Consider the following 24,568-nt stretch of genomic DNA (forward strand, 5'->3'; position numbering starts at 1 on the left):
TCTTCTCAGTGACAAGTCGAGATTTTAAGCATATTGTTCTTAACTACACAATTACTATGAATAGAAACAAATTAGACATATTACTCTAGGTAGCAGGCCGTATTGACCTATTCTAAAATGCATTATCAGACCAATTTTAAAACAGAAGAATCAAAGTAATTGATTGGTGGCTGTGGGAATGTTTTTTCGTCAATATTCACGTGTACTTTGAATTCTCCATATGCAGTTAAGCAAACCTAACTGAAGTCATCTAAGCATGAGTTTTCATGCAAGAAAATCAGAAAAAAAATTGTTTTGATGGGCAATCTTTAAAGTTACATCTCTGTAAAATATCATTTCAAATAAAAATTAACAATCCTTGTTCATCCTAGTATAAAACAATTTTATCTTCTATCTAACTTGTAAAGTAAGCTATTTCTCCCCTTTGGAAAGATGCATGTTAGAAAAATTTCCGATGCGAGTTTTAAAGAACAATAACAAATAGGTAAGACCAATTTTAGACTGCCAAAACTTTAAGGATGTAAAAGGAGAATCTAAGAACTCAGATTTTAAGAATGTCAAAATTTGAAGGATAATTTTTTCAGCTTTTACAAAAATCACTACTTCTAGGTTTTACATAAAATGTGCTAAATAAATGGATGCTGATTGTTTCATTTACCAGACTCTCAATACATTATATATTTATATTTCAATTTATATTTTAATTTCTGTGTCTAATGCTCAAGTTACTTTGGCTGAAAGTGTTGCAAAGAGCAAGCAAATGATTTCTTTTTCATTGGGTTGAGGCCAACTGAAGGCAAGATCAAGACACATCCACCTGCATGTGTCCAGTCTTTTATGCACAAAATAGCCATATGATTGAGAAAAGAGATCCAGCTTCACACAAATTGCAGGAAACATTCTCTTCTAATGACCATTCACCAATTACTGTCATGGATGCCTTGCTTCTCAATTGCCCCCTTTTTTTTTTGCTTTCATGGCTGAAAGACACTCATTTTTCTTAAGCTCCTTTGTGGGTCCATGGAGTGCATACCTGCACAATTGACGTGGGACCTGGTCCAGATATGGGATGGAAGTCATCCAAACTATTCTTTTCCAGCCTTCACTTACCAAGCTTAGTAATAAATGAATACTGAAAGTAGCAGCAAATATATTAACTGGAAACAAATGGATTTTATTTGTAACAAGTGCACACAGGTTAATTAACAAGAAGGAGCTTTTGTGTTGAAACAAGGCTCCCTGATGCTGTTCGGGCAGGTGCCGTTAAGGGCCAATTGAGCTCTCTAGGATAATTAGGAAGTACCAGCGTGTTCTTCCGTTTGTTAACAAAGTGCTGCCCACAATTTGCCTAAACCTATAAACCATCATCTGTGATCCTCCGCAGCAATTAAACGAAAACATCTCTTCATCCGAGACTGAGGCAACAAAAAGAGACATGATAGCATTGAAGTAGCCAGATGGATATTTTTGAACATTAACTTTGAAGACCTTTTTCCATAACAGAACATTAGACAGAAATACATTTTGTACTATGTGAAAGGAGAAACACCATGATTTTTTTTAAAGGGAGATTAAAATAGGCATATTGAATAATTGAAGTAGTGCATATTTGAACAGCTTTGGTTTTAAAATCTTGGACTGTTCAGCAAATTTAATGGATGAGAGAAACCTAATTCTCCGTCTTATAGCACCATGTAGTCACTTGTTTTCATTATTTTAGTGACTCACACTTGAGGAGGGGCTATGACAAGCACAGGAAAAGTCCCCTTGAAGCATGAGGGTGAAAGTCTAACCAATCTCCTGTGCCTTCTCCAGGGTATGAGTTACTAATTAGTTCTTAAAAAAACTTATTACTGAAAACGATATATCAGCACAAAAAAAGTAATTTTAGACCTAGAGATAGCCTTCTATCACAAACTAATTGATCTCGAAGTTTTAAGGATATAACATTTAAAATGCTTCTGTAAGCATGCCAATAGTTCCAGGAGCTATAAGCCTTACAAAGGCGCTGCTGAGTTAGTATAATTAATTGTCTGATTGGAAGAATCTCCAAAACTTGCAGAAGCTCTTGTTTTTAGAGTTAAGGATCTTCTGGGCATTTAGTTGCCTACATTAAACAATGTAGTCTAACTGGTTTGCATAATTGGTAGAGCTAAAAGGCTATTCCTGAATATTAAAAAATACAATTACAAATGTATGAGTTTCCCTAAATCACAAGGTACTAATTTTTTTTTTACACTGCCAAAATAACAGTATTTACAAATGTTTTCATGAACTGTGAGTAGCTAGTGCTCAGTGTGTTTTAATGTAGTGATAGGTCAACAGCTCTCTTGAAAGAACAAAACCAACCCAGGGCGGAACAGGGAGATGGGCCTAATTAAGCACTCAGAAAACTACAACTGACTCGACCCTGCTTTGTACTTCACTGGGTTTCTCAATACCTTTGCCATTTTCCTCTGGATTTATTTTATTTTATGAATTATTTAATCATGGCCATTTCACATCTACAATTAATTTTCAAAGAAAAGGCAACAAGAGAAAATAATCACAAGTTAAACAGCTTGGAAACAGTACCAGTTTTGGCAGAACATGAAGACCTGCCTTTCTGTTCCACAGCCTGCTCTTGGTGGTAGTGTCCCAAATCCTCTTTTAAGTCCCTTAGACTCAGTCTGGGTGGCAGCCCGAACCCGTGTTTCCCCCAGGGAGGACAGGTACATATCAGAAAGCAGCTTATCTACGTTACCTGCTTGTGTTTCTTTTATGTAAATAATAGAAATTCATGATCATAATTTCAATAATAGAAAAAAGCAGCCTACAAAGAATGAGAAACTTTTCATTATCATTTGAAGAGTAACAATCCATTGAAAAGTGGAAGTGTTCGCACCAATAACCACTTGCAAAAATGGACATGCTTAGCAATTTCAGTTATCACTTTCCCATCAGCACACAGTACTGAGTCCTCTTGTAGCAGGGAATAGCCTCCAAAAATCATGGCACCCTGATACGTTATTCCTTATTATAGAACCATTCATTGGAACAGAAATCAGGAGATCATTAAATTCATCCTTCTGCCCTCAGGTATGGCTACACTCTGCTAGAACTCGTCATAATAAAATATTATAATATAATATGATATAAAGTGTTTTATCTATGAGACTAAAGATGTTTCCAAAGTAGGAGCTGAGGCTCAGTCATTCATTATTTCCAGAATTAGTACATAATAGATTCCCAAAATATCTGCACAGGAAAAATTAAAACCTTAAACCTGAAAAATATACTTTTCTTTTGGAGAAAAGAAAAATCTTTGGGGAAATAAAAAAGACTTTAAAATCCACTTGTTATGACTTTCTGATCATTTGTGATATTTATTAATACAGGCAGTCTCCAGGCTGCAAATGAAATAGGTTCTGTAGGTTTGTTCTTAATTTGATTCTGTATGTAAGTTGGAACAGGTACCTTTACCTATTACCTATGATGGTCCCCTTTGTAAGTATAAGTTGTATATCAGATGGATGTTTGTAAGTTGGGGACTGCCTTCACTCCCTCTGGTGGTATTGTTTATAGCCAAACAAACAGCAATTTCCACTTCATTGTTACCAGCCCAATGAAGGAATTACCTTAAAAATCAATATTTCTAAAATGTATGTGGACTCAATAGTGCCACTTATATTTAAAATTGGGGAAAAATGGACTGGTGCAGTGGCTCACACCTGTAATCCTAGCACTCTGGGAGGCCAAGCTGGGTGGATTGCTTGAGCCCAGGAGTTTAAGACCAGCAAGAGTAAGATCCCATCTCTATTAAACATAGAAAAATTAGCTGGGCATTGTGGCCGGAGCTTGTAGTCTCAGCTAGTTGGGAGGCTGAGGTAAGAGGATCACTTGAGCCCAAGAGTTTAAGACTGCTGTGAGGTATGCCACCACAGCATTCCAGCCTGGGACAAAAGAGTGAGACTGTCTCAAAAAAAAAAAAAAATATATATATATATATATATGTATATAAACAAATAACATAAGGAAAAGTCACGTCATTAATTTCTTACATGAGTTAGAAGCAAATTCCTAAAAGGCATGACTAGAAAGGGATGTATTTGATGTTACATTAAAGCTGTCTAAAATTATAAAGTGGCATTTATTAAAGCTACCTTTTCCCAGGTCATCAAAATAAGATTATTACCAAAACTCTCACAACAATATTCCACAGTAAATCGTGTCATCCCCAAGTGAAGGATGTGGAAGCCAAATCTCAAGCGATACAGCAACACAAGGAAGCGGGGGAGGGGAGGGACCAGGTCCTGATGCTACATCAGATGCTTGTTGTCCAACTCTAGTCTGGGACCATTGAAACCAGCTTCTTCTCTGTGATCAAATGAACTCTGAATTAGGATTGGAATATTCTTCTCTTAATTTAGAGGCCCCAATACCCAAGCGGTTATTGTCTGGACCAAATTAACTGGGATGAGAAGTGTGGTACCGGTCTCAGGTTGGCTCACACCAGCTCACCTACAACACAGTACTACACACGTGTCAGAGCTACAAAAACATAGAATGCCAGGACACTGGGTCTCCCCAGGAGAGCTTAACAGGACCTTTCCCTTAGTCCTTGGGAATGACTTGCAATCACCACAAGAGAGACAGTGAGTCTTGTCCCTACCATCTGCCACCATGGAACCAACAAAGGAGGCACTGTAATTCCTTCCCCACTTTTCTTTCTCCCAATAAGACGTCCTTAGTTAATCTACCACTCTGTAGTGTCAGCATGAGAAGATATAGCAGGAAAGGAGGATCATTCAAATGGGCTCGATCTACATTTTCCCTATTTGCTGGTAAAGCATTCCTGATACAAGTCATGTGGCCAAAACTTGGATTTTAAGGCCAATAACTTATTTGATTAGTGGAACACTAATCGTCATTTAACTGCTATGATTATCTTGTACACTGAAAATTAAGGCAGAAATATGACATGTTAGAAGGCTAAATGAAAGTGATTGGCAGAATATCTAAAATTTTAAATGAAATTTCAAGAACACCAGAGGCTTCTAATTATTGGATTAAAGGGGAAAGAAAATTCCACAGACGGCCACAGTCACAAAAAGCCAGAGCTGCAGGTAGGACAGAGTCTTCCCTTTTCTGCAACTTTTTGATCTCTGCTGTTTTCCAAACCTTGGAGTGAACAGAAGCTAAAGTGGTACTAATGTGTCACACCGATCTGGATCTGCATTTTACAAAGAACTGAGCCTCCCGGTGGGTAAGTATCTTACCTGAACTTATAGCAGCATGAGGGTTCGAATTCAAGTCCAAAGCTTATGAATGTATCTACTAGGGAAACTTGTATTATTTCTCTAGTTCGCAAATAACATTCTCATCCTCTGAGAGCACCTGCCTAAATGTTTGATCCACAGGAAGTGCTTTGGTTGAATGAAATATGAAAGTTCTTTGAGAAAAAGCTAAAAACTACAGTGGTGTGCTGCTTGATGACAGAAATAAGTTCTGAGAAATGTGTCTTTGGGTGATTTCATCATGTTTGAATTACAGAGTGTATGCACACCGTCCCAGAAGGCACACTACACACCTAGGCTGCAAGCCTGTGCAGGGAGTTACAGCCCTGAATACTGAATTGTAACACAGTGATAAGCATTTGGAGACCTAAACATGGAAAAGGCGACACATTATGCTAAGACATTAGGGCACTTTGCCATGATATGATGTCACCAGCATTAAAATTTCTTTTGCTTCTATTATAATTTTATGGGACCGCTGTTGTTTATGTGTTTCTTGGTTGACTGAAGGGCCATTTTGAGGTGAATGACTCTCCCTGAGTCTATTCTCCCCTTGCTGGCCCTTATAATAAAACTATACATTAAAAACAATGATGATACTTGAATTGATACGTGAAGATCATATTTCACACAAGATCGGTTTCAGACACTATGAAATGAAATTCTACAGTCCTTAGAACTAGAGGCTATTAACCTAATTAGTATACTAAGCCAGAAATACAAATGATTGTACTATATTGTGAAAAAATAATTGAAAATAATGGCTAACCACATTTCAGAATTATACAAATGGTACAATTATTTTACCTTATAGATGTCAAGGTGACAGCAATATTGTTAAGTAAATGAATAAAAAAGATGACTTTTAGGGAATCTTATCACTTCAGTATTACGAGTTAGAATTGAGCATAGAGCTTTGAGTATGAACTGGCTACTCTAGGTTGGCCGGATTAAGACACAGTTCACCTTCCATTGTAGTTTATTTCGGACTTCCCCCTTCTGCTGGCTTCACAAAGACAGCAGGTCGAGGGGTTCCAGAGAGAAGTTAAGATGGAGAAATAAGTGAAGGACAGACAGACTACAGCAAAGAGTGGTCTTTAAACATGGACCAAATGTGAGTGTTAGAAACAACAGAAACGAAGCCAGAGAGACCCCAGAATGGAGACGCTGTGTAAGGACAGAAACCACATCTTTTATTGGCACACGTGCCTCAAATAGCAGCATAGCATCTGACCTACAGGAGTCATTCTGTGAGCAAATAGTCAATAAACACAGAAAATAATTAGATACAGGGCAGCGCCTATGGCTCAAAGGAGTAAGGCCCCGGCCTCATATGCCAGAGGTGATAGGTTCAAACCCAACCCCAGCCAAAAACTGCAAAAACTGCAAAAAAAAAAAAAAAAAAAAAGAATTAGAAACAACTGTTGAGCAGCAGGGGTCCTTCTAACATGCAAATCTAAATACATCATGGCCTTCCTGAAACCTTTGGTGGTGGCTCCTCATTCCCAAATAACAGGATTCAAATTCCACAGTGGGGCAAACAGGTGGTGATCCAGCTCTTTGTCCCTCACCATTGACTTGTTCCCCCCACAGCAACTAGTGAGTCCCTGGGAGATCTCTCCACAGACTGCCCCCTTGGTTACCCCTTGGTGTTTTCAACACCATCCCCCAACTTCTGCCTGTGTGGGACACTTGTGTTCCCTTGTCAGGACTTCTTAAGTTGACCCAGGTTAGCATTTTCTCCTCTTGGTCTTTCTTCTTTTGTCTCACTTAGGAAACATACTCTACTAGAGTTAACTATCCACCTCTTAGACTGGGGGCTGAGTTGGACCCGTCTTTGAATTCCTGGCAGTTCATATGGCTTGGCTGTAAATAGGCACCATCAACATTTCTTTCTTTCTTTCTTTTATTATTATTTTCTTTTGAGACGGAGTCTCACTATGAGCTTCACTATGTCACCCTCACCCTCGGTAGAGTGACTTGCTGTCACAGCTCATAGCAACCTCAAACTCTTGAGCTTAAGTGATTCTCTGGCCTCTGCCTCTCAAGTAGCTGGGACTACAGGGGCCCACCACAATGCCCAGATATATATATATATTTTTTTGTAGTTGTCATTGTTGTTTGGCAGGCTGAGGCTGGGTATGTAGCTGGCACACTAGACACTGAGCTACAAACGCCGAGCCATCCATCAAAAATTTTTAAGGAAATGCACAGAAGGAAAAATTGCTGGAAAGAAGGAAAGAGAAAGTGCAAGACTCAAGGATGAAAGGAATGGATTTGCCATCAGGTGTGCAAAGAGGGTATTCTGGAAAGATGTGGTTTCCAAATTCTATCTTCAATGCCTCATTGGGTGTACATGAGCCGAAACCAACTTGCTTTTTGAGTAAAACAATTTGTTATTGGCAAAGTAATGGCTTGTTCTCACCCAAAGATCTAACAGTTTTGTCATTTTTTAGATCAATGTTTTTCCTTTTAAAATGTTAGAGAAAGATTGCAAGAATGATAAGAAGAATTCTTATGAATACAATTCTCCTAATATCACCATTTATCATGCTTTTTACTGACTAATTTAAGAGTTAATTGCAGAGTTGAGGCCCCCTTTCCTTTAAATACATTAGTTTGTGTGTACCCTCAATGAATCCCTAACCTAAAAAAAAAGAATACTTCAATTTGTATTCCCTAAAACTAAGAAATTCTCTCATCTAACCACAATACAATTAACACAACCAGTAGCCTAATATTGAGAAAATACAGTCATCTAAACAAAAAGCCTTTATTCAGGTTGTGCCAATGGACTTGATGTCTTTTATAAGAAAGAAAATACAAGGTCCTGTGCTACATTTAGCCATTTGTTCTCTTTAAAATCTGGAACAGTATTATACTACTTCCTTGTATTTTATGACAATATTTTTTTTTAAGAATCTAAGCCAATAATATTGTAGAGTGTCTCTCATTTTAGGGTGGCCTAGTGTTTGGTCATGAATTTAGAGTTAGGTTGTGAGCTCTGGGCAGGAATATCATGGTAGTGACATTTCATTCTTCTCAGTGCTTTGTATCAGGAGGTACAAACTGGATTTCTGCATTTGTGGGTGATGTTAACTTTGATCACTTGGGTAAAGGGAGATTTTACCCCATTTATCCAGTTTCAAGTCTTTATTCTGTGGAGAGATACTATGACATTATAGAAACAATCTTCAAACGTCCACTGACAAATTGTAATGACAATTAATGATATTTTCTGGAATTAACTATTATGATGGTTGTGAAATGGTGATTTTTTTAATTTCATGATTTCTTTTCCATGTATTAGTTGATTTTTCTGTTATAAGCTAAGCTCTTCCTTTTCACCCAATGGCTTATGTGTTTATTTTAGCAAGAACTCAGGGAGGTTTCCCTTAGTAGGTTAAAAACTTTTATTCTCATTATTCATTTTGATTCCAAATGGTCCCAAATTTGTTCTGTGGGGGCCCCAGGCTAGTCCCTGAGTCCTACAGATTTTTAATGCCTTTTCACCTGGTTCTGTTTGCATGATGTGTTCACCCCTTTATCAATCTCACCCTTTGATCTTGTTCTTTGACTTTTGCAGTTGATACAAAGCAGTTTTGTGCACCCTGCAGTGAGGAATGTTATCACAGCCAGTAATTAAAAATCCGGATACTCTTTAAAAGCTTAACTTTGGAGATCTTATCCTTCATAATAAAATTTTACATAGGCTAAATCCCACTGTCAACTTGGGGCAATGATTTAGAAGAATAACAGCAGCTGAATTGAGTGTTTTTAAGTAAACCTGCGTTGTTCATTTTTTCTAATTATTCCTTTCACAATCACTTTATTTGTAGATTCCAAAATGGTTCAATTTGCCAAAAAATTGGGGTTTGATCCATATGGGAAAAGTGAAATAGAAAGTTGAAGTTAGGTGATATCTCAAAGTAGTTTTGATTTGCATTTCTCTGATGATTAAGGATGGTGAGCATTTTTTCATATATCTGTAGGCCATGCGCCTATCTTCTTTAGAGAAATTTCTTTTCAAGTCCCTTGCCTAGCCTGAGATGATTTAATAAAAAAAGAAAAAAAGAAGAAGAAGAAAAAGAAAGTTGAAGAAATCATCTGCATCATTACAGGGAAGTCCCACTTCATTCTGGGTGACAGTGTTGGTTTTCTGTTTCAGAACCAGGAACATTTGTAGAAAAGTGGGCAGCAGATGGGACAAGGAAGGGCAGTGCAGCACAGGCTGCCTACCCCAAATCTTGGCAGTCTACACGATAAAGCATAAAGAACAATTACTCAATTAAGTTTACACCATCTCTATAAACACATTTGCCTCTATAGACACACAGATATTATAGAATTTCAAGGTTTCGAGGACTAATTTTGATCAAGACATATAGTCCGCTAAGCAATGCACACAGCAAACAAATACCTTTCCTTTGTGATTACCTTTGCAAACACCAGTGTTTCATTTGCTAAGCACAGCAGACACACACACAAAGTGGGTGATCCTGGGTCCTCCAGAAGTCCTCCACCTAAGATGCTCAGTTTGGTATCCACAGAATATTATCCAGCTGGGACTCCAAAGCCTGGGTACCCCGAACAATCTGACCCAAACTATGGGGACCCAAACTAATTTAAGCAGAATCGAATTCCCCAAGTCATCATTTGGCTCCAATTGCATGTTAACAGTTGTCTAGAAATTAGCTTACATGTTTGTTATTTCACAGCTTTGCAGACACAATGATAGATTTCCCCATCTGTTTTCTCTGACTGGCAGAAGCCTTGTTTCAATTGCTGGAGCTCCATTTCTCCAACTCTAAGAAGTTCAGAAAGTGGCAACCAGGGAAAAGACAGGCAACCAAATCCTGCTCTCAAAATCACAGTATTGTCTGCGCCGTGTCTGTTCTATCATGTACCATTACAGTTGATCAAGCTTCAAAAGCAAACTCAGATTTTCAAGCAGAGCAGTCACTGGAGTACATTTATGGATTGTGTTCTCATCCCAATACATCCCCAGGGGAGAGAGCGAACAGCACAAGGAACAGATCTGCTGTTTCCCTTCAGTATAAGTTTTGCATAAAACAGAAATGCTTCAGTCTGTAAACATGAGCACCTGTCATACACATGGCAGCCAGAAGGTGGCACGGTCTTAACATTGACCAAGGGCTATCAGCTGCACTGCTGAATCCAAGCAGATTTACTTGTGAAGGTAACTGCTTCCTGCATAATGTACATTCATTTGTGTGTTTGTGTCTGTCACCACTACATACAAACTTTCCCTATGTCTAGAAGGCGAGAACACCTTGCTTGCTTCCATTTTCTTTTTATACCCACCCCCTTTTTAGTTAATATTGTTTTGCTTTATGCTGTAGAGAACGTGAATAAAGCTGTGTACTTACCTTCCTGTTGGAAGCGCTAGGTTAATGAAATCCAAATGGAGCCTCACGATTTGAGTTTTTCTTAAGTCTTGTTTGTAACCCATTTCCCTCATATAAAGAAGACCTTATTTTATATTCATTCGTTAAAAGAGTTTAGTTCAAACAGTAATTAAGTCTTTGGTCAAATTAGCAAAATGTGTTATTCATGTGGACGTGTGCACGTGTATCATTTAAAAGGACATTTTACATTTGAGATGTGTTAACCATTGGATTTATGTTGCAGATCCGTTATGAAGAAAGGAAAAGACCACGCAGTCACTAGTATTTTTCTTTCATTAAGAGAAAAGAGAGCATGCCTTTGTATTTTATGAAACTGACTTCATTAAGATTCATGAGAGGCCTCAACAGTCAAAATGAACAATATTTAAACAAGTCGGTGATATTTCTTCCCATCTTGTGAGTGCTGGGAAGTGGGGCCTGTTTTGACACTCAAAAAGGTAAAATCCGTCACCCTTCCATTGCAAATAAAAACAATTGCCTTGATGTTCATTCTTGAATTTATTTCCTTCTTAATCATTTAGCGGAAGGTCTAGGACTGGAAACAGACCTCTTGTTCTCCAATATTCTTCTGTGTAGCTCCCTCCCTGCACCAGCTCCCCATGCTCCATGATGATACTGTCTCCTCAAGTGGGGACTTCTCTGTGAGTCCTTCCTTCTCTTACTCTCCCAGGCATCCCGCTTTGTGTGCCCACACGATTTCCTCTCCCCTTCCTCTTAGTATGCCTGTCAAAGACGCTTACTGGGAGAGGTGTTCTCTCTGACTAGGGAGCTTACTGAGTCTTGCAGAATGAGTAGCAGATAACCTTAACTGAACTGATCTGCCACTTGAACATGAGGAAGTTCAAGTAGCAACACAGAGAAAACTCTACATTTATTTATTTCTTACACCATAAATCTTGAAACAATGATTCATTCTTATGGGTGTCCCCTTCACCTAAGCCGCCCTCAAAAAAAAAAAAAAAAGACATCACTATTAAATCAGATTTTAAATTTTTCTCTTCTTAGAGTGTGAAGAAAATAGGCTTAAGTGAAACCAAGGGGGCAGAATTTATAAATATAGAAGCTTTTTGTATTGTTGGATATTTTAAAAGCCTATTTTATAGGTATACACAGGTCAGACCTCAGAGAGCCCCAAAGTTTTATCTTCTATGTCCTAACTTAACCTTCTATACTTTAGAATCAATAACGGCATTTTCTCCTTTCCCCCAGCTCCATTTCTACTTATGCCATAAACAAGAGAAATGGAAGCTTAACCTCATACTGGCTCTCTGACATTTTGACTCTCCCCTCAGGGTCCTGAAATATCCCAGCATATGCCCATTCTGGCACAGATCAGAGAACAGTGGGCTCAGGGGACGCCATCTGGCCCAAAGCCTGCATGTTACACTGGGGCCTGCTGAGGCTTCGGGTGCCCCTAGCCAGGCTTAGATGTGGTCTTGGTCTCAAGGGCCATAACTGAATCCAAAAAAGTCCTCTGGGGATGAAAGTCTAGCCTGTGGAGGGTTGAGAATAGTCACTTTAACCTAGAAATATTTTAAGAATCAACATTAATTGAGCTCCATTTTAATCTTTCATGTGAATCTTGAACTATATCTATATTTTTTTGTGCTAGGCAGGTAAATGATAAAGTAAAGACTGTTCACTTCTGTAGGACAAAACAGAGACAATTCCCTACTCTCCCCGGATGCTTTGGGACCCAGGAAGTTTTTCTCATCTCAGACTGCCTGACCTGATATTGGTTCTTATAGAGACGGAATGAAGTCCCAGAAGTCTCTTGCTGGTATACAGTAGGTGCTCCATAATTTAAAAGTGAAAAAGTAAACTCCAAGATTCCATGAAACTAAACATGGTAAATTCTGGAAGTTTTCCTTCCCTTCCCTCTGCTCTCTCCCTCGTATCTTACAGATTCTAGTTTTCTGTTTATCTGCAGGGCCTACATACATCAGACGTCACAGCTTTGCCTTTTTGGAGGTGTTGATGAGGGTGAACATGCAAATCAGCATCTCCTCCTTTGTACGTATGCACCTTTTTCTGAAAACCGTTGTGGAGATTACATGAGATGATAGGTGAAAATACACTGGATTGGTACCTGCCACGTAGGTACCAATGGCAAGCCCTCCCAGAGCCTAGCCATTATTTTTCGTCCTTTGGGAAAATGAATATTATAAAGATGCCATACCCTGACAAACTGATTTTTAGATTTAACCAAGTTCCTAGTGGGATTTGAAGTAGAAGGAGATAAATCAATAAAATTATTAAAGTAATTCAAAGAATTAAAACAAATGATGGAGAACATTCTAAAAAAGAAAAAAAAATTCAGGGGATTACGTGTTATAAAGCAAGACTAAGAAAATAGCAGCAGTAAAAGAAAAATTACAGAAAAAGTAGCAAATTGAATATATAGTCTTTCAGCAGACCCAGTATAACTTCTTTTGAATAAGAAAGTATCACATAGCAAATGGTGTTTACAGTAATTACTTGGAAATGTCTGGGTGCTTTTCTTTGATTTACTCTATGGCACACACTACATAAAGTCTCATTCTCCACCACTGTCAGTCCTCCTATCTTTTAGCTACAGGTGAGAAGATGGGAACTTTCTTTGCTGTCAGAGGTCCCACCTGAGTTGACTCTCAATTAGTCCTTTATAGATGACATCGTTTTAGTTAATACCCAACTGGCACCAGGAGCTGTGATAAGTGCGAAATGAATGGGTGATTTTTATGTAAAACCTGAAACCAAAACAAGCTCTGAAAATATAGGTGACTATTTAATTGATCTCAGGTATGTAAAAGGCTTTTAAGCCCAAAAGAAAGGGATAGGACAACTGATAGTTTATGTTAAGTAAAACTAAATTCGTTTTTATAGTATTATAAATTAGTTTTTATAGTTTTATGGGCAAAAAATCATCAGAAAATGCTGGTTATCGATAAATCGGCAGAAAAAGTCAGCAAAAAACACAGGTTATCGATAAATTGGGAGAAATAACAGGCACAGAATGACTATCCTAAATGAATAAGGATATTCAACGCTAATTAGAAAATCCTCCACGTACCAGCAGAAAAGTGGGCAACAAGTATTAACAATTAAGAAACAAAAGAAGCCATGTGGTGGACAATACAGATGTGAAAAATCACTTAGTAGGCACCAAATAAATATAAATTAAAATTATTTTTTAACTACCAGTTATCAACGATTTTAAAATTTCATCATGTAGGTGAGGGCATGTTGTCTAATGCTTGACAGGCCAGAACACAACAGGAATAGACTCTCTAAGAACAATTTTGTAATAGGTTATCACCATATTAAAAAAAAAAATGTTCTTAATGTTTGAGCCAGTGTTCACTTTGAGAAACCAACTCCAAAGAATTAATTAAATTTCAGGACATAGATTTTCTTATAAAATGAAAATTAAGCTGGATGTGATTTGGATGCTTTTATTGAGGAAATAATAATTAATTTTTATCCATTCATAAGTGAAATATTATATTTCTACTAAAATATTGTTTTCAAATAATTTTGGAAAACTATCGTAAGATAAAGTTAGCACAACAGTGTGCAGCAAGATTTACGTTAGGAAACTTAATTACAGAGAGAGAATAGATAAGAGATGGGATCATCGTAATTTTCTTTTTACGTTTCTTTATTTTTCTGAAAATTCAACAAGAAACATGTCTTTGTAATTCAAAAAGGTATTCTTTTTTTGTGGTTTTACTTTTTCTAGCTCACAAACTTTAAGATATAAAAGATATGAAGAGATAAAAAATAAAGGTGAATAAGATTGAATATTAGGATGATGAGAAAATTACTATAGATCATTACCATGAATGGGGCAGAAATACATCTAAATATGAAGCGTGGGAGAGAGAAGAGATACAAAGAAAGGAGAAAAAAGCCACAGAGGCAGACTGCGGCACTGAATACTTTTATAATACTTCGGAGTCATACTCCCAAATTTGCTGAGACTAGGACTTCACAAGTCATCCGGATTAAAAAGTAACTAGGCCATGACTTTGCTGTCTCCTTATTGAAAACCTCACACCCTAAATCTCTGTGCTGAACTCTGAGTAGATTTTCCAGAGCAGCAAAGTAGTGTGCAAGGTGTGCTCTGGTTTGAAGCAGCTGTTACCAAAGCAATATCACCCAGAAGGCAAGAGGAAGCAAGTCCAGGGCCTTTCGGGCTGGAGGTCTCCACCTGTGTCAACATTAATTCCTCACTTCTGGTCTGACAATCAGGAGACTACTCTGTTCTAAAACCAGTCACCTGAAAATATTTCCTGAGAGCCTGTCATGTTCAGGTCTATTCCAATGACTTTTGGGCTCCATACGGCAATTGTAGGAAACTGTGTTAAATTGGGGTGAACTGGAGCCATGGTGTCCACTCCAGAGATGGTGGCCATAATTACGCTATAGCACTTGCTTCCCTCTATGTTGGAATGTGAGCTCCATGTTGTCTAATCTCCTAATTTTATTTTTTTCCCTTGTCTAATACTGAGAAATCTAGATTTTAAAAATGATATATCTCTCAATTACTAAAGTTGGCAAATAATTATAAATATTTAAGTCCTATCCTGAGCAATTCTTTCTGGGCAAACAGAATATGATTGCTTGTCCCATCTGGCCCAAAAACTTCAATTTAAAACTTTTGTTCTATAGCGCAGTATGTGACTAAATGGGCTCTATTCTACCAATAACGTGCCAGCATCTGAACAACCAGAGGTGTAAAGATGAATAAAACAATTTCTGCCTTTAGGAGTGTTGTGTATGGTGTAGGAGGTACCACCTTTAAGAGGATAGGTCATAGCACAGCAGTGTGGTGTTTCTATAGAGAAAAGAACAAAGCCTTGTCTATCAAAGGAGGTAGTTTTGTCTGAGTGAATCACGGAAGGCTTAAGGAAGGAGGTGGCACTAAAGCTGGGTGTGTTCTGTGATTCCCAAACCTAGAGAACCATAGAAAATGTGTGATTTTTCCTGAGGTAAAGAGATTGTTTGAACTGAATCACAAAGCCAAGCCTTATCTGATCAATGGAGGGTTTTTGTTTTTTTGTTTTTTTTCAGTGAGAAAAGCAGTTCCATCCTCTATAAGTGAAAGCAGAAAACAAGGACACAGTGTACAACACGTGAGAAGTAGGCAGTGCTGAGACAATAGAGAATAATTTTAAAAATGAAAATGTCTTATAAAGGGATGTGAGGCTGCAGGAAACTGAACATGTGCAAGAGAGGAAATTGAGAAAGGGAGAAGTGAGTTCATAATCACTTTCAGCAATGCCTTAAAATTCTTGGATTATCTGGACATTTAGTTCTTTGCAGAGGAAGAGTGGGCACTGTGGTTAACAAAGGGTAACTCAGACTTTCTACATTTTCTAGCAAAAAGTAATTGGTGATTAAAAGTATTAATACCTATGTAGTTTTTACCCTAAGATGTAGTCTATTTATAACTGGTGATATATGCAAAGTCTAAAAGTTTCATAAGGGTGGCTACACTGTTATCATGTTTCTCATGTTGAGCTATTTGGGGAAAGACTTTATCTCCTACTTATGTAGCCCTCATCATACAATTTTGGCATCTCCTATTTATATAGCCCTAATCAAATATTTGAGGCATTTCTTCTTTGGTCACACTGCCAGTGTTCCATAGGCCATATTATTCCTCCTGACTGGATAACCCTGTGAGCTACATGCTCAGCAGAGAGAAAAGAAGACTTATGAGTAGTGGTGATTACATTATTCCTACACACAATTAGCTCATAATTATCCTTCAAAGCAAATATGATTACCCTTTTCATTCCACACATAATTCTTAGGTTGAATATTGCCAAATTGGGACTTGAGTTCCATTTCAAGTCTTCCCTTGATGCTAATTTTAACTTGAATTTATCTGGATAAAAATGTCTGTGGGACAAGAAAGGAACATGTGCATGAATTTCCCCAAATGCCACTCTTCCAGAAGAGAAATGATGCCGGTACCCAAGGATATTATATGAATCAGGCTATGCTAACTTATGTTGCTGTAACAAATAATCCTAAAACTTTAGCGTAATATAACAAAAGTTTGTTTTTTTAATCACATTTTATGTATCGGAATTTTCATCCACACATACTTTCCTAATCATTATAGCAAGAGGAAGGGGATGTGTCAAATCATGTACTGTTTCTTAAAGCTTTTGTTCAGAGATCATACAATAACTTCTATTTCATTGACTAAAGCAAGTCATGCCCATTCAACTTTGAAATGGGTGGGAAAGTGAAGTCCTACAATATATCCAGAAGGAAAGAAGAACTGGAATATCTATGAATGGCTCTAGTAGCCATCATATGCAACATCCCTGGTGAGAGGAATTTCTTCATTAGGTTACTGCAAAGTACAAGCCAATAGCTACCAGCCAATGAGATGAGTCATTTGATCTATTCCCTAATCATTACACAAGGAGAGGCATAACCGAGAAATATATAAAGATATATCCTTTTTCTCAAAAATCTTGCAAGCTAGTGGCAGAGAAAGCAGGAAAGAGATAATGATAAGCATATAAGCAATAACAGTGTCTTGTAATAATTGCTGGAATGGAGGAAAGCAATGGATGGTGGAAAAGAGGAAGGATTTGTACAGAGAGTGCAACTGAAAGCACTTGACCAATTAGGTATTGGTCATGAAAGACATATATTGGATGCTTCCCGGGGTTTTGATTTGGTTAGTTGGACTGACATATGGTATTAATCAGGAAAGGGATCATAGGGCTAAACATGATCTTGATCAACAGAAAAGAAAATATGTGAATTCAATGTTATTCAAGTCGTGTTTTGAGTAATGATGGGAGATCTAAACAGGAATGTCCAGTAGATTAGATACAGAGGTCTGGGCTGGAGAGAGCTATTTACATTTATTTGAACACCTATTTATTGAGTGACCTTTATCTGGAGCATTTGAAAGGTACTTAACACAAAGTTAAGTCAAATATCTCATTGTCACTGCGGAGTTACAAGTGAAGAAAACACACATCGGCAGATAGTTGTCTTGCAAGACGACCTCTATTATAGAAGATACGCAATGTGCTCTGGGAAACCAAGCTGACAAGGGTGATGATATTCAAGGATGTTTTCTTGGAGGTAATGTCTAAAATGAGTGTGGAAAAATTCCATAGAAGCTCTTTGGACATAATTAAACAGTAGTTTTCAGTTTAAGGGGTTATAATTCCTGGATTTAGATCCTGGGTTCATTATTTTCTTGTACATGTCATTTAAACCTGTCTGTGCATTTGTTTTGTAATCTCTAAAATGATTACGGTAGTTCTACAATACCTAGCTCAAGGCAGTTCTGAGGATTAAATCCAGTGGTACACATCAAGATCCAGGTACTGTCCAGACACTTAAGTGCTCAATACCTAATAGTTGATAATATCTAACATCTATCTAATTATGAGAACATCAACTATTATCATAATTTTTATTTGTAGAGACAGGATAGCAGAAGGATATTCTGGACAACAGGTATAGAAAAACAAATGTTTATGAAATCATAACAGGGTTATTTGGATAACTACAAGAGTTTACCACTGCTAGAGCTTACAGTGTGAGATAGGGAGTGGCCATAAAGGAGCCTGGAGGGACTGCCAGAGTGGAAATAACACAGGGCTGGGAATTATTTCACACAGTAGCAGCTATTTATGGGTTTTAAGAAAAGAAAGGATAACCATATTTCTGTAGTTAAGAACTTTTCCCAGGACCTATTTGGAATTGAAGGGGAGAAAGAAAGGAAGCTGAATTAGGGTTATACTGCAATTTTGTAGGTCAGAAATAGATTAAGACCAAATTAAGCAATCATAGTGGGGTAGAGACTTGAGAAATACTTAGGAAGTAAACCTAGCAAATTTTTATGATTAGTTATGGGCAGGGAGGGAAGGAGAAAGGGGTAATTCTCCCAAGTTTCTTTCTTGGATACCAAGGGGAAGATAGGGCCAGCAACTGTGCATGTTAGAGTGTGGGAGGAGAGTCAAGTTGAGGGGTGTTGGTGCTGTATTCATATGACTTTTAAGTGGAGATACTCAAATGGAGGTTGGGAGAAATTTAGAGTTACAGATCAATAATTTGGATGTCAACAGTGTAGGGTTTCACTGACTATCTAAATGGTAGAGATTTCTGTGCACAGTTGAAAGCAAAAGTATAAAAGCAGTAGCATAAAAAATGAGTGGCAGGTGAAAAGACACAGTGAATGATAAATTGTGCACAATGAAAGTCAGCCAATTCTCCATAACCAAAAAGTTCTGGCAGTCCGAATCAAGAGTCAAATTAATATCAGCAGGATTTTTCATTATGAATTTGTGCCAAATGAACAAATAGTTAACCAAGTTTACTATCTGGACTCTTTGGAAGTGCTGAAAATGCTGCATAAAAAAGTTAGATGAAAACAACCTGAACTTTTCACCAATGACTAATGGCTTTTACATCACAACAATGCACCAGCTCGCACAGCACTGTCTGTGAGGGAGGTTTTAGCCAGTAAACAAATAACAGTGTTGGAACACCCTCCCTACTCACCTTATCTGGCCCCCAATAACTTTTTTCTTTACTCAAAGATAAAGGAAAAATTGAAAGGAAGATATTTTGATTACATTCACGACATCAAGGGTAATACCAGGATAGTTTGGATGGCCATTCCAGAAAAAGACTTCCAAAATTGTTTTGAAGGGTAGATAGTTAGTGTATCCACTATCTACTGGATATCCACTATCCACTATCAGTGCATAGCTTCCCAATGGGAGTTGGGAACTCACCTTTTTTCTAGGATGAGTTCATGAATTTGTCAAACAGCAAATTACCTTAAAGATTATTCAGGAATCCCAGCATTGTAGACAAAAAAAGAAAGCAGTAGTTAATAAGGAGATAGGCCATCAAACTGACAGTACTTACACGGAAACACAAATTGATGATGTTTTAAAAAGTTATAATAAATCAGATTAGGACTGTAAAACTGGGAAGAGGAAGTGAAGCAGGATAAGTAAGGAGGTACAAAATCTAAATCAATGGGAATCTAGTTGGTCATTACTTCTACATGAAATGCTGCATGACTCACAGAGTAAAAATTGGTGCTTACAAATAACAGACTGGACCCAGCCACTCAGAATTGCTGCATCTCTAAAATTAATTCCCAATATTCTACTCTCTGGCTATAATCTACCATGCTTTACTATTCATATATTTGCTATTCATCTCCATCAGTTCTTTTAATCCTGTCTATTTTGTTTCCACCAGTTGTTCTTAATTGTTCAGCCCATTTTGATAGCTCTTGCTTTGTTCCCACCCTGAAAACTAGTCTTTCATTTCAGTCTTTCTTCCTTGGCAGCCACAAATCTCTTACTTTGTTTTTTTCCTTATATCTATCCTGAAATCAACCTCCCTGCACCCTCAGATCAATGCAATCCTCTGACCTGTCCTTCCTACTGGAAATATTGAGCACAGGGGACATGAAAGGGCTAAGACAAATGCCTCAAATTATATCATCAATTGGGCCTTTGCTCGTGTCTTTCACCCATTCGTGCTACCACCCCTCTTTCCTGGATCACTGTGCAGCCTGTGGACTCGCCTTCTACCTACACTCTTGTTTATCACTCATACCTGTCAGTTATGTCCACTTCACAAAACACAAATCAGTTAGCATTACTTTTCTGCCATAAACCTTTGAAAGCTTGCCACTACCATTCTATTTAACACTGACCCTGCCCCCTTACCTTTACTCCATCAATCTCTTCCTCTTTCTCTCCTCTTCATCCACCCTGGCCTGTTGCTATTTCTTAAAAACAGCACACTCATCCCTACATCCAGGCCGTTACACTTGCAGTCCTCTCTGGACAGATCTCCACACCTTCTCCATCTTCTACAGGTCAAGCTCAACTGTCATTGCTTTGACCTGTGTGAAAAGATCCTCTCCCCCTTTTGGGGGAGGGAAACCTGTGGCCCTATGATTTTAAAACTGTTCTTTTTTAAGCACCAAAGGAGGCAAGAAAAAGTTTCATCCTTCCCTGCTGCATCACTTTTAATAACAGAGTTTGTTTTGTAAAATTTAGATTTAATAAAAAGGGCATACTTAAGGACCTAGAAGGCACATTTGGCCTTAAGGCTGCAGGCTCCCCACTCTGAAAATGGCAAGATCTTAAACCTATCTTATTTGGCTATCATACTCATAACTCATAAAGCAATATTCAGCATACAAAAGAAACTTGGTAAATACTTGTATCTGTTGAGTCAGCTAAAAGCCTCCAGGATAATGGTGGGAGTCAGGGTGGGAGTGAGGTGCCCACATGACCTGATGAGCCAAACAAAGGATAATTTTACTATTTGGGACAAAAGAATGAAATATAATATGCTAAGAATTGCTGCTGCATTTACAATTTTTTTGGTAAGGAATCTATATTAAAATATGCTGTATATTTGATCTTAAGGCAAGGGGTCAAAGCAACCCATTAATGGGGTTTGCAAGTATCATTTGTGTCATCCTCGGTTTTGTGAGGAAAATGCTTTACTCTTAAAAGATAAATGGAAGTAGCTTAAGCAGACATAATTAGGTATATTTTTCACTTTTTCTGGTCCAGATCTGGCATGGTTCCTAGGCATGTGAAATTAGTGACAAGGGAAAAAATGTAAATAGATAGCTAATGCAATAAATGTTACAAAAAATATTTTGCTCTGTGCAGTGTTCAGCATTTTAACCAACTCCACGTAGTCCAACAGGAAGTTTCTGAAACTTATGCCTTTTCTGTCTTTTAGAGGAGAAAAACAGAAATTTAACTGATATTAGAAAGCAGATCTTGGAAAATAGGGTGTAACCAGAAAATGAAGGGACTGACCTAAGACAAACAGCCTCAGTTTCTCCATTTAGGAACTATTCACAGTTTCCTAGGTGACCATGACCAGGAAGGATTCTTCAAGCTCTGGTTCTATAAGTGGACATTTTCTGCAATGGGATGTATAAATTAGCCACTATGTTTCCATTGATATTAGGTAAATATTTATTAGATTGGTTTGAGAGGGATGACAAAGTGATTATCATTAATATCTTTAATAAAAGGATTATTAACTATACCAGCTCTGGATAGTCAAAGATAAGCTACACATACCCTGTAGTGTAAGCCAGGCATTCCTCTCCAGCATCCGACAATTTATTAGCAATGCAAATTCTTGGGCCTCACTTCAAACCACTCATTGAATGAGAAACTCTAGTGGGGGAGCCCAGCTATCTGTTTTAACAAGTCCTATAGGTGAAGCTGACGCACATGAACATTTGGAAATATTGATAGAAGTGAGTAATTTAGCAGTTTAAGTACTGAAATGTAGATCTTAACAAAGTGCTGAAAGAAGAACAGAGGAGAATGGGCATAGTGTCCGGGATATTTGCACATTGTGTAATGACCAAGAGTTGAGAGGAAAGTTGGGAAGATCTTTCCAGGCCCAGGAATCCAGATGTGCAAGCGTGGGAAGAGGTGAGAACAACCAGACCAATCCCAAACTTATGATGGCTCAGTGGGGCTTGGGGTAGCAGGGTGGATTCTTTTTCGAAGATATCCTACCTCCTTTCTGCTCCATAGTGCCACACATGATGCTGGTGACCAAGGGGACTGAATGAGAATGGAGACGAATCACTGAAAATAGGGCCTGCAAATGGGGAGTCTGTGGATCAAATGGTGCTTGCATAATTTTGGGCTATACTTGGTTGGCGCAATATTACACAGTAAACTTGAGCCAATGCCTCATAATGAGTAGTTTGAATATTAAAGAAAAACTTCAGTTTGGCTTTTCGTCTTATCATTTGTCTTTCTTAAAGACGTGGATGATTTCACTCACATTTATACGCAGTAACAATTTGTTGATGGCAGAAGCTGCCACTTTTTGTTGGGTCACGCCTTCATTTCTTTACAATTTCCATGACTCCTTTTCGCATCTTCAGTAGTCATTACACTTGGAAAGTTCTTTTCATACCGTAAGAGACTTGTTCTCCATTTTCATGTTGAAATCAAAGGTAAGAAAAATGCAAGAAGGACCATGATGCTGCCTCCTTCAAAAGAAGTAGGAAAGAGCATATTTTGGAAATGGGGGTGGGGAAAAGGTTTCTACATGCTTGATAATAATTATAGAAATAGAAATTTATAAATAGAATGTAATAGGAGTAAAAATAAATAAGTGATAAACTCTGGGAAAGACTTCACAAATTAGTCCATAACAAAAAGGTATTGAAGAATGAATAGGAGTTTTCCAGAGGCAAATTAACTCCTTCTACATTAATCCTTTCAATACAATGTGGAGACTAAGGCAACTTACCAGTTTAGAAATGTGTGCCTTTCCCCTCCCCCCATCATTAAAATAAATTGGTAATCTCTCATCATGGGGGCCATGTGGTTCCAGGCTACAGTTTAATTACTCTGGCCTGAGGCCTTCCTAGAGTGCAAAGTTACCTAGAAGTCTTTTTTAATAGAAAGATAATGCTCAAGGCTCATTGCAAAGCCATAGCCACTTTCATTTGAAAATGAGGAGTGAGGATAAATTCCATAAATCAAAAGCCTGAGGAAAAATAGTTAATCCAACAAGTTCTGAGCTTTTCCATGCTTCCTTGGGGGGGTTATTATGAATGAATATTTTGCTATGTCACTGCAATATTTAAAAGAGAGAAGCAAAAAGCATCAGAATCCAACCTTGTGTGCATGTATATATGTGTTTTTCAAACCAGCACATTCCTTAAAAAAGCTAAAGTGAGGTAGCCTTTCTTAATAATCTTGGCTGGTCACCTAAACGGAAGCAGAGACAGCCACAGATACTCCTGCCATTAGTTAATTGAGAGCTTCCTTCGGTTCCAGCAGCGGCTTGCTGCCCTGAAGTGGAGGTTGCAGTTCAGACCCGGATGGAGATGAGTTCCTCGTCGGGGCGCCCAATTCCATAATAAAGCGCAGCATGGGTGAGTTAGTGCGCACCTGCTGGAGAGGTCCTGGTGCCAGGGACGTGAGTGCTCGCAGCACTGCTCAGCTTGGTCTTGCCTGTGTGTTTGTTGTTGAGTGTTTTGCAACTAGACTGGGAGGATGTAATGGCATCCCCTCATAGCTGGAGGCCTGGAAAGAGGATGTAAGTACGACTACTGCTGATAGCTAATGGAGCCTCACCGTCAGAGCCAGTGGTGGAGATGCTGGTTTTGGATCTCAGGTACTTTGGTTCCCATCCCGGAAAATGTTTCGTAGGGGAACTGATCGATCTTTCAAACAAAATGACTCAGTTGGCCAAGTTGTTTCTCCCTCTATTATTTCAATTCCTCATCCCTAAAACAATGACAGCTAGCAGTTTGGAGGTGAAATATTTGCTGAGTGACATAAAGGGATAGTGTGAGTGACTAACGGTCTTGGCCATCACCTTCTCTTCTGCAGAGAATGCAGGGATCGACTGGCAGAGGAGAAGGCAAAGACGGGAGCCGTCATAGAGTTTGTATTCATCTGAAGCCATGTCTTTGGAGGTTTACATGCACCTAAGGCGGTTTATGAGATATGCCCATTAACTTATAGTGATGGTGTCTACAATTTATAGTGTGAGGGGAGACCATTAGAAATAGATATGAGAATAACTTAAGAATTTAATAATAAAATTAAAATTTAAAATAAATATAGCGTGGCCCTCTTGGCTGCAGCCCCTACCTTCCTGTGGGCTTCCCCTTGACTCATCCTGGTTCATGTTTCTCTCATGCTCCTGGTTTAGGACTCTTTTCATTGTTCTAACCTGAAGCCTCTATTTAGACATTTAGTTCAAGTCCCCACTCAGAAATCCTTTCCCTGAGTCTCTGGAATTTATTGTAATTATTGTATTCTAATTATCTAAATATCTAACTGACTTCCCAACAGT

The sequence above is a fragment of the Otolemur garnettii genome, unplaced genomic scaffold, assembly GCF_000181295.1.
Source record: "Otolemur garnettii isolate 467f Iridium unplaced genomic scaffold, OtoGar3 scaffold00036, whole genome shotgun sequence".
NCBI classification, from domain to species: Eukaryota; Metazoa; Chordata; class Mammalia; order Primates; family Galagidae; genus Otolemur; species Otolemur garnettii.